General features: G+C 41.8%; 1 protein-coding gene across 1 annotated transcript in view; it reads right to left on the bottom strand.

Annotated features, from left to right (window-relative positions):
* LOC124613107 (chitinase-3-like protein 1) overlaps positions 1–12,778 on the bottom strand; it is a 109,610-nt gene extending 96,832 nt beyond the window's left edge. Inside the window, exon 1 of the mRNA XM_047141710.1 lies at positions 12,654–12,778. The gene's annotated coding sequence lies outside the window, so the exon portion shown is untranslated. The remainder of the gene's footprint in view (positions 1–12,653) is intronic.
* Between the last annotated feature and the right edge of the window lie 729 nt (positions 12,779–13,507).

The following is a 13,507-nucleotide window of genomic DNA, read 5'->3' as shown; positions in this document are numbered from 1 at the left end:
ATTAAAATCTGAATCGACCAACATCGACAGGCAGATCAACACAGCCTGGTAGCAGACAGAAAAACAACCGAGAAGTGAATGAGTGGACTGCGCCGAACATATAACACTGGCACTTTCCTTTGAATATCAGAAAGTCCCAGATCCCCAAAGCGACGCACATGTGCAACTACCTTGTATCGTAATTGACAAATATAATGCTTCCATAAAAAACGACTAGACAGCTGTTTCAATTTCCTATCCATCATAGCAGGAAGGGAGAAGACCTGAGTGAAGTAGTATGCTTTGCTCACGATGTATGATTAAGCACCCAGGAACTGAATTTTCCGTAGCAGGTTAAGGGAATGTCATTCTTGTTCGAGGGTTGCACCTTCTATCTTCCCAATAGACAACTTTGAACTAAGTGTAGCCATTTAAATTGGAGAATGTTTAGTTATGACTCCCAAAGACTTATCCCAATTGACAACCATTGTCCACAAAATGACATCATCATCTACACCCCATAAGTAGTGGGACAAAGAGAGCATGAGAGCATGTTGTTAGTGCGGATTGCCTATATCAGGGGCAAGCATACATTCAGGGGAAAACCTATTGTTCTCTTTTGATTGACAGACCCTTAAGCTATTGTTTTAGTCCTTCTGAGAAACTTCACCCCCCCCCCCCCCCCTCAGTTAATTTTCAGTTCAAGGGTGAATCTCTAATATGGATTTGTAAAAGTTTACACATGTTACATGAATGTTTCGAAAAACTACCCTGTAACATCATCCCTTCCTTAAAATTTAAAATTTCAGTTGAGGCAGAGGTGCTCAAAGTACTAGTGGATTGGGAAAACTTGTCTCCTAAGTGTCACTTATCTCTCACTCATCCATCAGTGTTGTGGTGAATTAAATGTTTATATTTCACAAACTTTCCAACTTACAGTCACTCACACACATAAAAATCTTCATTCTTGAATCTTAATTTACCTATTTTAATACCAAAGCTTTACAAACTGTAATGGTATTTTATTGATTCGTTCACACATCGATGGATTGCGCCATACACTCGCACAGTCAAACCTCTTATTAAACTGACAATCAACTCCATTGATTCTCCTAATAGTTTGCTGACTAACTCATTCATTCCTTCATCTCATGTAATATTTACGATCAATATTTAGCTACAAAATAATATCAGAAATCAAAAATTACAGTAACATTAAAAAACGTTAGGAGGGTGATGGAGCCCCTTTGGGAAATAGTGTATAGGGCTGGAAAGAAATCCAACGTGCACTCGGTTTGTCTGCTGCGGGGCCTTATCCAAGATGTGGAGGCGGCCTTGCCTGCGGCTATCGAGCGTAGGGGGTGCAGTCGTCTGTAAGTAGTTGCTCACGTCGGCACCAATGATGCCTGTCGCTTGGGTTCTGAGGCGATCCTCAGTTCGTACAGGTGGCTGGCGGATTTGGTGAAGACCGCTGGCCTCGCACGTGGGGTGCAAGCAGAGCTCTCTATTTGCAGCATCGTTGCCAGACTGGATTGGGGTCCTTTGGTTTGGAGCCAAGTGGAGGGTCTCAACCAGAGGCTACGTCGACTCTTTGACGGTCTTGGCTGCAGATTTCTAGACTTGCGCTATTGGGTGGGGAATTGTAGGACGCCCCTAGATAGGTCAGGGGTGCACTACACAAAGGAAGCGGCTACTCGGGTAGCAGAGTACTTGTGGCGTGCACATGGGTTTTTTTTAGGCTAGGCAGTAGTGCGAGGTGTCCTGATGAACACTCATCACTCGACGTGCAGGCAGGGAAATCAGGACGCGCTCAGTGTAAAGACACTTCAGCTATCAAGATATTAGCAGTAAATTTTCAGAGTGTTCGGAATAAAGTTCCTGAATTTACTGCCCTCCAGGAAGAGTGTGGCGCGCAAATTATTCTCGGGACTGAGACCTGGCTGAACCCTGAGATAGGAAGTTCTGAAATATTTAGTGAGGGTTGGAACGTGTATCGGAAAGACAGATTAGACACCGTAGGAGGTGGTGTCTTCATTGCAGTTGACAAAAATATTGTGTCTACTGAGGTCGAAGTAGAGTGTGATTGTGAAGTTATCTGGACACGTTTAACAGGGCTAGGGGAAATAAAGTTAATTGATGGGTGTTATTACCGACCATCAGGTTCCACCGTGACAGTTCTAGAATCACTCAAAGGGAGTCTACATTCTGTATCGCAGAAGTATCCGGATTATGCTATATTAGTCGGAGGCGACTTCAGCCTACCTAGTATAGACTGGGATGTCTATGGATTCATTACAGATGGTACAGACCAGCCGTCGTGTGAATTACTTTTGAATGCATTATCCGAAAACTTTCTTGAACTGCCAAATCGACAGCCAACGCGTAATGGAAATATTTTAGATCTGGTAGCCACGAACAGACCAGACCTCATCGACGGTGTCAGTGTTGAGACAGGGATTAGTGATCATGATGTTGCCATTACGACTATGGTTACGAATGTTAAAAAGTCGATCAAGAAGGATAGGAGAGTATTCTTACTAGAAAGAGCAGATAAGCAGTTGTTGGCATCCCACTTAGTAAATGAATCGACTTCATTTACTTCCGGTACGATGGACGTGGAAGAATTATGGGCACATTTTAAACACATTGTAAATCACGCATTGGACAAATATGTGCCGAAAAAGTGGGTTACGGACGGAAAAGACCCACCGTGGTTTAACAGCGGAATTCGGAGAATGCTCAGGAAGCAAAGGCGGTTGCGCTCGCGGTACAAGAAATATCGGGAGAATGAGGACAGGCAAAAGTTAGTAGAGGTTCGTGCTGCTGTAAAAAGAGCGGTGCGCGAAGCATTCAACCACTACCACCGTCATACCTTAGCAAAAGATCTTGCTGAAAATCCAAGGAAATTCTCGTCTTACGTAAAATCGGTAAGCGGGTCGAAGGCTTCCATCCAGTCACTCACTGATCAGTCTGGCCTGGCAACGGAAGACAGTAAAACGAAAGCTGAAATTTTAAATTTAGCATTTGAGAAATCTTTCACGCAGGAGGATCGTACAAACATACCGCCGTTTGAGTCTCGTACAGATGCCCGTAGGGAGGACATAGTGATAGACATCCCTGGGGTTGTGAAGCAGCTGAATGGGTTGAAAATAAATAAATCGCCAGGTCCTGATGGGATTCCAATTCGGTTTTACAGAGAGTACTCTATTGCATTGGCTTCTTACTTACCTTGCATTTATCACGAATCTCTTGCCCAACGTAAAGTCCCGAGCGACTGGAAGGAAGCGCAGGTGACCCCTGTATATAAGAAGGGTGGAAGGACGGATCCTCAAAATTACAGACCAATGTCCTTAACATTGGTTTTTTGCAGGATTCTCGAACATATTCTCAGTTCGAATATAAAGAACTTCCTCGAGACAGAGAAGTTGCTGTCCATGCATCAGCACGGCTTTACAAAGCATCGCTCCTGCGAAACGCAACTCGCCCTTTTTTCACATGATATCTTGCGAACCATGGATGAAGGGTATCAGACGGATGCCATATTCCTTGACTTCCGGCAAGCGTTTGACTCGGTGCCACACTGCAGACTCCTAACTAAGGTACGAGCATATGGGATTGGTTCCCAAGTATGTGAGTGGCTCGAAGACTTCTTAAGTAATAGAACCCAGTACGTTGTCCTCGATGGTGAGTGTTCATCGGAGGTGAGGGTATCATCTGGAGTGCCCCAAGGAAGTGTGGCAGGTCCGCTGTTGTTTTCTATCTACATAAATGATCTTTTGGATAGGGTGGATAGCAATGTGCGGCTGTTTGCTGATGATGCTTTGGTGTACGGGAAGGTGTCGTCGTTGAGTGACTGTAGGAGGATACAAGATGACTTGAACGGGATTTGTGATTCGTGTAAAGAATGGCAGCTAACTCTAAATATAGATAAATGTAAATTAATGCAGATGAATAGGAAAAAGAATCCTGTAATGTTTGAATACTCCATTAGTAGTGTAGCGCTTGACACAGTCACGTCGATTAAATATTTGGGCGTAACATTGCAGAGCGATATGAAGTGGGACAAGCATGTAATGGCAGTTTTGGGGAAGGCGGATAGTCGTCTTCGGTTCATTGGTAGGATTTTGGGAAGATGTGGTTCATCTGTAAAGAAGATCGCTTAAAAAACACTAATACGACCTATTCTTGAGTACTGCTCGGGCGTTTGGGATTCCTATCAGGTCTGATTGAGGGAGGACATAGAAGCAATTCAGAGGCGGGCTGCTAGATTTGTCACTGGTAGGTTTGATCATCACGCGAGTGTTACGGAAATGCTTCAGGAACTCGGGTGGGAGTCTTTCGAGGAAAGGAGGCGTTCTTTTCGTAAATCGCTACTGAGGAAATTTAGAGAACCAGCATTTGAGGCTGACTGCAGTACAATAAGAGAGATTAGGGCTCGTACAGAGGCATATAGGCAGTCATTTTTCCCTCGTTCTGTTTGGGAGTGGAACAGGGAGAGAAGACGCGGGTTGTGGTACGAGGTACCCTCCGCCACGCACCGTATGGTGGATTGCGGAGTATGTATGTAGATGTAGACGTACAAATATTATGATAAATAAAAAAAGCGTCGTCATAAGTCATCACAAAAACATAACATCTCATCATAATCCACAAGAAATCATATATAAGACATGGCTATAGGCCACAAGAAAAGTATACATGTGATGCAGAAAATAAATAATTTCGAAGTATCAGCTATAGCAAACAAATCATAAGACTAAATGAATGGGAATACTGAGAAACCCCACATGTCGATTTTTTGCCAAAATTGATTTACCTATGGTTCTGTACTTTAAACATATAAACCAATCATAATATAGAGAAGCCCCACATGTTATGGCGTTTTCCGTGTTGTTACGTAGCTTTTACACTATCTGCACTGCAGAGAAACCACACACGTACAAAAGCATTGGACTTTCTCAAAATTTTAAGTGTTCAGCACTGTTTTAAACAGGGAGAATAATCAGTATTGCCCCTTCATTGATTTCTATTATTATTGGCGCAAAAATGTCAGACAGTGGTGATGCTAGTTACAAATATCAGGAAATAATGAAGAAAAGAAAGAATGCAGTGGTGTTTCCGATACACACAGCCATAAGACGAACAAGCGTAAAAAATGAAGCGTATATACTGGAAACGAGATAGAGTTCAAGCAAAACAACACATAGTCTCGATGTTGTTAAAGTTACGCCATTCATGATGGAGCAAAAGAGCACAACATCCCAGTTGGCTGATCCATCTGTAATTCCATCAAGACCCGTAAGTCAGGCTTATCAAGATTATGTGCCTACAAAGGAGAAGAAAATACGTGACCTACTTCTATTTCTACCACTCCCGCCAAAAGAACAAATCATACACAACTTGTCCTCTGACATATGCTTGTACTCTGACATATGGCCAACATTTCTCAAAGACTGAACTATGCATGGAGTATAATGTCAAAGGGAATGGAAAACAGGCATAGTTTATTTGATTTTTGTCCGTATTATCAATAAAGTATGAGTTAGGTAATGATATCTGCTTACGTATTACAAAATATTGAGAAAACCCACATATTTACTACATAAATTTTAACTTAACGTCAATAAAATGTATCGAAGTTGTCTACAGTGCATTGACATTCTTTTCCCTATGCCCATTTTAGCGAAAAATGAGAAGGAAAACGGAACTTCAGCATAGTTTTAAGATCAGGAAAATTCTCTGTATCTCTTGAAAAGTTTAATTTTTTGCACATGTGGGGTTTCTCGATATTCCAATTCAAATAATATTTTCACAGCGAACCATCCATTCAACGCAACTACATGAAATCTCTATATATGTAGTAATCGTTTCTGTATGGCAGCGCTTGTATTGCTGTTTGTGATTAGTGTACAAGCCTGTAAACACACATTTTAATTAATCTGTACATTTCGTTTATCATTTAGTGGAGCTCCTCCACAATTTTGTCATTTCTTTGAGTCAATTCATACCGTTATTATACAATTCTAACACATTTGAAACACGTTTACTTATAATTGTCCATCAAATTTCATCACATAAACAAGAATTTACGTTGGTTGTCACATGAGATGTGGCTGTCACTCTTCGAAGACGACAGTGGTCGCTGTTCATTAACTATCTGTTCATCTTTCTGTCACGGATCGAGTTCAGATTGGAACAAGGTAACGTAACTGTGATGGAGTATCGTTCATAGTGTACCAGTTTTTCAAAGTTCATTGTGCACACACTTATTATTCAGGGTTCAAGTGGTCAGGCAGGGTCCCGACAGTGTTTGAGATCGGCAGCCTCGTCCTCCTTGCCTATTGCAGTCGGCATTTCCTTTCATCTCTCGGATAGCGGTTCGAAATGGCAACCCGTAAGGCGGTCGTGTGGCGTCTGACCAACTTTGACCCATCTGCGAGGCGTGCAAGTGCTTTACCCGCTCGTATTGAAGGTCCATCCAGTTAATTCTATCACCTGTCGCCTGTGAATGCCCTTATGTTTCCGGTACACGTGTGGCTTGCGCAGCCTCGAAACTAGTTACAAACAGTAATCAGTTACACAATTTTCATAAGAAAAATTAAATTATTACCATCACTACACTCACAACGATCATTAATGTATGCAACTCGCATAATGTTTCCCTTTAAAATTCTTTACAAAATTTAACAATTACATCAATGAAATTCCTGCTTCTCTCCGCAAAGTTATTTCTTTAACAAAAACGGAACTACTTAGGTTTATCATGGTTACTGATTGCATCGATGAAAACTGTTACTTTCCTCAAAATTATTCTTTTAACAAAAATTATACATAATCTTGCAAATTCACATTCTTGAGATATTGTATGGGATTCAGTTAGTGTGAAAACTGTCATGTAGATCTTTTAATGTTTTAGTTTGTATGCACCACAATAGACTCGAGATATCCACTGATACTGAGTGGCACTCACACAGGAACCATGCAGCTGCAATCACTTCTAGTCTACAGTGGCCATCTGCTATTCCTGTTTTTCTTACTCTTACCCTTAAATTCATCTTAAATTGTTATGCATTAGCTCCACTATGAAAATCAATGTCCCTCTTTTCCAGTTCGGTGTGGATCCTTCAATGTTGGAAATCGCAAATCTGTAACAAAAGCAAATACATAATTTGTTCACAGCTTACACACACAACCTATCTTGCACCACTAACTGTCGTTTTCTGTAATTTTAATTTACCTGTTTCTTTTACTTTACCTCTTTTCATTCCTTGTTTTATGTTTCACTGTATTCCATCTTTATTCATTGTCTGTTTCCATATTTATTGATCAGTCCAAGATTTCCTCTCTGTATTTCATCCTCTTTTCGATCTTTATTTTGATTTTTATTCCATTACATAGGTAATCATCTCATACAGTTCAAATCACACTAACAATACCTGAAGATATGTAAAATTGTCACATCTTATTCTCATTAGCACATAGAATACTTATTTAAATCAGCGTATTGCCCTAAACGACTTCCACACAAAGTCGTACACAAATTATTTGCACTTATTAATATGCGTTAAACATAATCTCTCACAACACACAAACCATCGTTTGTCACAACTTGACAGCATCCTTTGGGTCTGATAAACTTCATAAAACATCATTTTTATGACAATTAATCCTCAGTACACATTTCTCTAGTTGTGCACTTATAGTCGACTATTGTCCAACGTTTTTTTCTTCATATCTCTGTTCCCATCTCCTTGACTTCTTCGGACAAGCACGTTTATCCCACGCAGTTTCAATTAGACGTTTCCCTGGAATCACTTCCTGTTAGAAGTTCTTCTCTTTTGTTGGCACAGTACGGACTAGTTGTCATGTCCCTATTAACGCTCCTTTCTTCTGTACATATTTTAACATGTGAGATTTAATAATTCTCTATTGATTTATAGCTTTCGAGGTTTCCGACTCTACAACATTACTGTACAATTCTTTTCACGTGATATAGTCCACAAGATCATAGAAAAACTTCTTTCTGTATGATTCATATACGGTGTTATTAATTTTTGATTTCTAGTATTACTTCATAGTTAAATAAATATCGTAAGTATCGCATAATTTGAAGGAATGAATGAGTTAATCAGCACATTATTTGGAGAATGAATGGCGTTCACTGTTGTTTTAGTAAAAGCATTGAATGGAAGAGTGTATGGTGCAAACCATCGGTGTGTGAACTAATCAATAAAATTTTATTACAAACTGAAAAGTTTTGCAACAGTCAGGATATCCTCTAGCGACGACTCACACAAATGTTTTTCCGAGGTGGAGTGAGGAAGAAAATTTAGCGACAGGCGCTATTGTCAGCCATATACCGAAAGCTGGCTTTCCGGGTGGGGGCTGGATATCGATATCTTGCATGTGGAAAGTGAACTCCAAGCTGGGCCTTTGAAAACCGTAAGGTGCCGTAGAACACATAGCTGTTATAGAAAAACACTGGTTGGTTGATTCGGGGGAAGGGACCAAACAGCGAGGTCATCGGTGCCATCGGATTAGGGAAGGAAGGCGGCCGTGCCCTTTCTAAGGAACCATCCCGGCATTTGCCTGAAGCGATTTATGGAAATCACGGAAAACCTAAATTAGGATGGCCGGATGCGCGTTTGAACCGTCTTCCTCCCGAATGCGGGTCCATTGCGTTAACTACAGAAAAACGTTGTTTAAGAACCTAAGACCTATGGACAGAGTTTCATTTAAAGTTTTTCTAGAGAGAAAGCGAAGCACGGCAGTGATGACAGAAATTTACCAAATTGGTCGAGGAGAGGCAGGAATAGCAAGGAACGATTTTTTCAGAGGGAAATAGTACGTTGGGTATCATGATTCAATGGGAGTCTTGTTTTCGAGCTCTGCTGCTACCACACAGCCATTGTTAGCTTCAGCCACCAGCTGCTATGATGCGTTTGGGGACTTAGAAAATTTTCGGGCCATCACTTAGCCACGGGAGAGCATCGCTGGCACAGTCTGTGATTGAGGTCGCAGTACTCCAGTCACCAACAACTACAATGCGGTGAGACCAAGGTGCTACCAAGTGAGACTTAGGAAATTTCAAGCCAGTTCTTAATTTTACAATCTTAGAGCCTCAATCTGAAGATTTGCCTTGCGAAGTCATGAACTGTTTGCTCCATAATCCACAAAATGTGTGATGTATTACCTTCAATAGTTTTGCGTATTACCTTCAGTAGTTCTCTTCTTTGTTAACCAGTTTCACGACATTCACTAGGTACTTGTACGATCATTCAGTCCCCCCCCCCCCCCCCCAACCTACATGTTAGATTCGTCAGGTTTGCATTTCCATAGGTCTTTTAAGAAACTGACACAGGTTGCCATTACTTATTGGTAAGAAGTTGCCACAGGTTTCTATTATTATGTATGAAGTATTCATTGTCAATGAATCTGAGTATCATTTTGGCTTAATTGTTAATTGCCTGATTTTTTATATGGAAATAAACCCAAGTAATTTGAATAAGTGTAACACTTAACATTTTTATCGACCCCTCCCAACCAGGGTGTATTACAAGTATACACCTGACCCATTTAGAGGGACTCTACAGTTCTTAACCCTATGGTGCATGCCCAGGGAATCACAGCCTAGCTTGTCACAGAAACTTCGAAGTCTCTGATTCAGTCCTTCCACTTGAATTAGAATCAGGAGCCCATGATCAGTTCTAGGGACAATGGAGCAAACTGTGGGATTCGTTGAAACTCAGTGCATAAAGCTGGTCTTCTCCGACTTCTTTACCAGTCGCTGGAATGATGCAAGTACGACCTCGGAGGCCAGATGAAGGGCATCGTTCGTTCCAACCACTGTCATAATCTCCAGTTGTTTGTACCCTGTTCCTTCAATGACTGCTGGAAAAGCCTCTTCACCACGCTGAATGAGGTCCTCAGGCATACACGCTGAGTGCATCTGATATTTCTTCCCGCCCTTTCCTCCCATTTCCGTAAAGGGTATAATTATTTATCATACACTTGAATTGCCAATGATGGAGCCCTACCCTTTCGCAGTTGCCTCCTCTTGACACAGGATAAAGCAGGTTTCCCGGCAGGCAAAATGAGTCACACTAGCTCAGTTTCAGATTCAGTGGAACCTAAACCTCGAACATGTTTATTGAGAGGGCAGGGGGGAGGGATAGATGGCACCCGAAGTCCTCCCTAGTCCCATTCTACCCTGTACAAGATGCCTAGACCTACCGCTGACACACTACTTGCAGTCAATTGGACGATAATGACAGATCCCATAACTCCCACAGAGGAGACATGATCCACAGTAGAGGACAGTACTTGAGATGCCTTTGGTACCTTTGCTTTGGACAGCTCTCCTAACACACCAATTCGCAGCAGCTGCCAGTCGTTTGACTAGGGCGATTTCCAGCTGCTTACGAACGTCAACTCATTCCGCAATTTGTATGAAAATGCTATGAGATGAAGCGGCCATTGGATGCATTTTAATAACTTTTTTAATAACTTTCAGATGTCTTGTTCACATTTTTATCGCTTCCAAAATCTCTTTACGCATTTTGACATCCCGTTATCTACAAAGGCAATAAAATATCATACAAACTTTTATTAAACGATATGAGAAAATGTTATATTTCACCATTGACTGGAGACATAGTATAGAGAACAACATGGTTTTTTAGCTTACCAACGATTGACATAATATTTGTAAGCTAAAAAACCGTATTCCACTCACTAAGCTATGTCTCTAATCAATGGTGAAATGTACATATTTTCGTAGATTTTGATACCTGTTTCGTATCGTACTTTATAGTCTTTGAAAATGACGGAATCACGAAACGCGTAAGGCGACTTTGGAAATAATACACTCCTGGAAATTGAAATAAGAACACCGTGAATTCATTGTCCCAGGAAGGGGAAACTTTATTGACACATTCCTGGGGTCAGATACATCACATGATCACACTGACAGAACCACAGGCACATAGACACAGGCAACAGAGCATGCACAATGTCGGCACTAGTACAGTGTATATCCACCTTTCGCAGCAATGCAGGCTGCTATTCTCCCATGGAGACGATCGTAGAGATGCTGGATGTAGTCCTGTGGAACGGCTTGCCATGCCATTTCCACCTGGCGCCTCAGTTGGACCAGCGTTAGTGCTGGACGTGCAGACCGCGTGAGACGACGCTTCATCCAGTCCCAAATATGCTCAATGGGGGACAGATCCGGAGATCTTGCTGGCCAGGGTAGTTGACTTACACCTTCTAGAGCACGTTGGGTGGCACGGGATACATGCGGACGTGCATTGTCCTGTTGGAACAGCAAGTTCCCTTGCCGGTCTAGGAATGGTAGAACGATGGGTTCGATGAAGGTTTGGATGTACCGTGCACTATTCAGTGTCCCCTCGACGATCACCAGTGGTGTACGGCCAGTGTAGGAGATCGCTCCCCACACCATGATGCCGGGTGTTGGCCCTGTGTGCCTCGGTCGTATGCAGTCCTGATTGTGGCGCTCACCTGCACGGCGCCAAACACGCATACGACCATCATTGGCACCAAGGCAGAAGCGACTCTCATCGCTGAAGACGACACGTCTCCATTCGTCCCTCCATTCACGCCTGTCGCGACACCACTGGAGGCGGGCTGCACGATGTTGGGGCGTGAGCGGAAGACGGCCTAACGGTGTGCGGGACCGTAGCCCAGCCTCATGGAGACGGTTGCGAATGGTCCTCGCCGATACCCCAGGAGCAACAGTGTCCCTAATTTGCTGGGAAGTGGCGGTGCGGTCCCCTACGGCACTGCGTAGGATCCTACGGTCTTGGCGTGCAACACACCGGTGTCAATGTGTTCTTTTTTCCATTTCCAGGAGTGTATTAATACAACAGAAAAGCACGTGCTAAAAATTACTAGTTTCCTAAAACTTTTTCACTTCATAGTCGCTAAACAAACAAGAATATACCGTAAATTTACTATAAATGTAGATAATATAAATTCCTCTTGACAGGGCAAACTAGATGTAACAAGGTACGTTAGTGACAATATATCATACAGTAGTTGGTTGGTTGGTTGGTTGTTTTTGGGGAAGGAGACCAGACAGCGAGGTCATCGGTCTCATCGGAATAGGGAAGGACGGGGAAGGAAGTCGGCCGTGCCCTTTGAAAGGAACCATCCCGGCATTTGCCTGGAGCGATTTAGGGAAATCACGGAAAACCTAAATCAGGATGGCCGGACGCGGGATTGAACCGTCGTCCTCCCGAATGCGAGTCCAGTGTCTAACCACTGCGCCGTCTCGCTCGGTCATACAGTAGTTAAACCACAAACGCCGGTTAGTATGATACAGCTTATGCACCCTACAGCGGTAACTTCCGAAAATTCTCAAAAATGTACGTTTATTCGTGTTGATATACACTGAAATTTTGGGTTAACTGTTTCCTTGCCAGCACTGTAAATCACAACGATGATTTGGTACGAAATAAATAATCATCAACACTCATAACTTTAACAAAATTTTCGAAAATTCCCGAAAATTGACCTATTTCTCATGTTATTACACAATGAAATCCTTTGTGGTTGGTGAGTTTTATGTATGTATTAAAGGTGAAACTCTCACATTTTAGAAATGGCCTACCACTGATATCCTTCTCTGTTCTTGGCTCTATATGACTGCTTACCTGTATAGTTTATCTATTGTTCCAAGTTTAGGATTTGTTAGCATTCTCCATTTTTCTTTCCTTAAGTGGTCCTGGAAACCTTTGCGTGTTGCTTCATTAAGTTTAGCATTTTTAGCATTTCTTTTGCTACACTGTTTGCTACATCCAGTTCATCATTCTGTGTCACATCATCACTATTCTTTCTGCACAGTCGAAATTAGGCTTCATTCGACGGATCCAGTGGTTCATCTGTCCAGGCTACAACATCTATAAATGACATAAAATCGTTGAATAAATCCACAGTCATTATCACTCTAAATATAATTTTCTATCTTGATCGCTATTTATATTTTCATCAGTACAAATCTCGTCGTTCACATGTACACTTGTACAGTAAAACACCTCGCGTCATCGTTATGCTGAACTGCATAGCTTTATTAACACAGCATAACACACAAGGATACGAAATACTACCAACATATTATCTATCAACGTGAAATCTAAAAACTACTCGAACATTGTCAGACTGTTTTAGATAATATGGGAGACTACACTGCTGCTGATTCATTTATCTCTTACGTTTATCTGTTATGTTCAATAAAGTAAGGACAAAACACTATTTAGTTTGCTCTCTATCAACACAAATAAATTACAACTGATCATGATACTATTACGATAGAAGTATTTTTCTATAAAAGAAAGTATCCCAGATTGTTACGAATTAGCAGGATAATAAGCGATTTTGACTTAGAAACGGTCTTCGAAACGTTCACTCCACAGTGCTACGAAGGAATACCAGGACAATATACAGGGTGGTCCATTGATCGTGACCGGGCCAAATATATCACGAAATCAGCGTCAAACGAAAAAACTAG

This window comes from Schistocerca americana, chromosome 4 (genome assembly GCF_021461395.2).
Source record: "Schistocerca americana isolate TAMUIC-IGC-003095 chromosome 4, iqSchAmer2.1, whole genome shotgun sequence".
Lineage (NCBI taxonomy): Eukaryota > Metazoa > Arthropoda > Insecta > Orthoptera > Acrididae > Schistocerca > Schistocerca americana.
The sequence above is the reverse complement of the archived record's forward strand: the minus strand, read 5'-3'. Positions and strand labels throughout refer to the sequence as shown.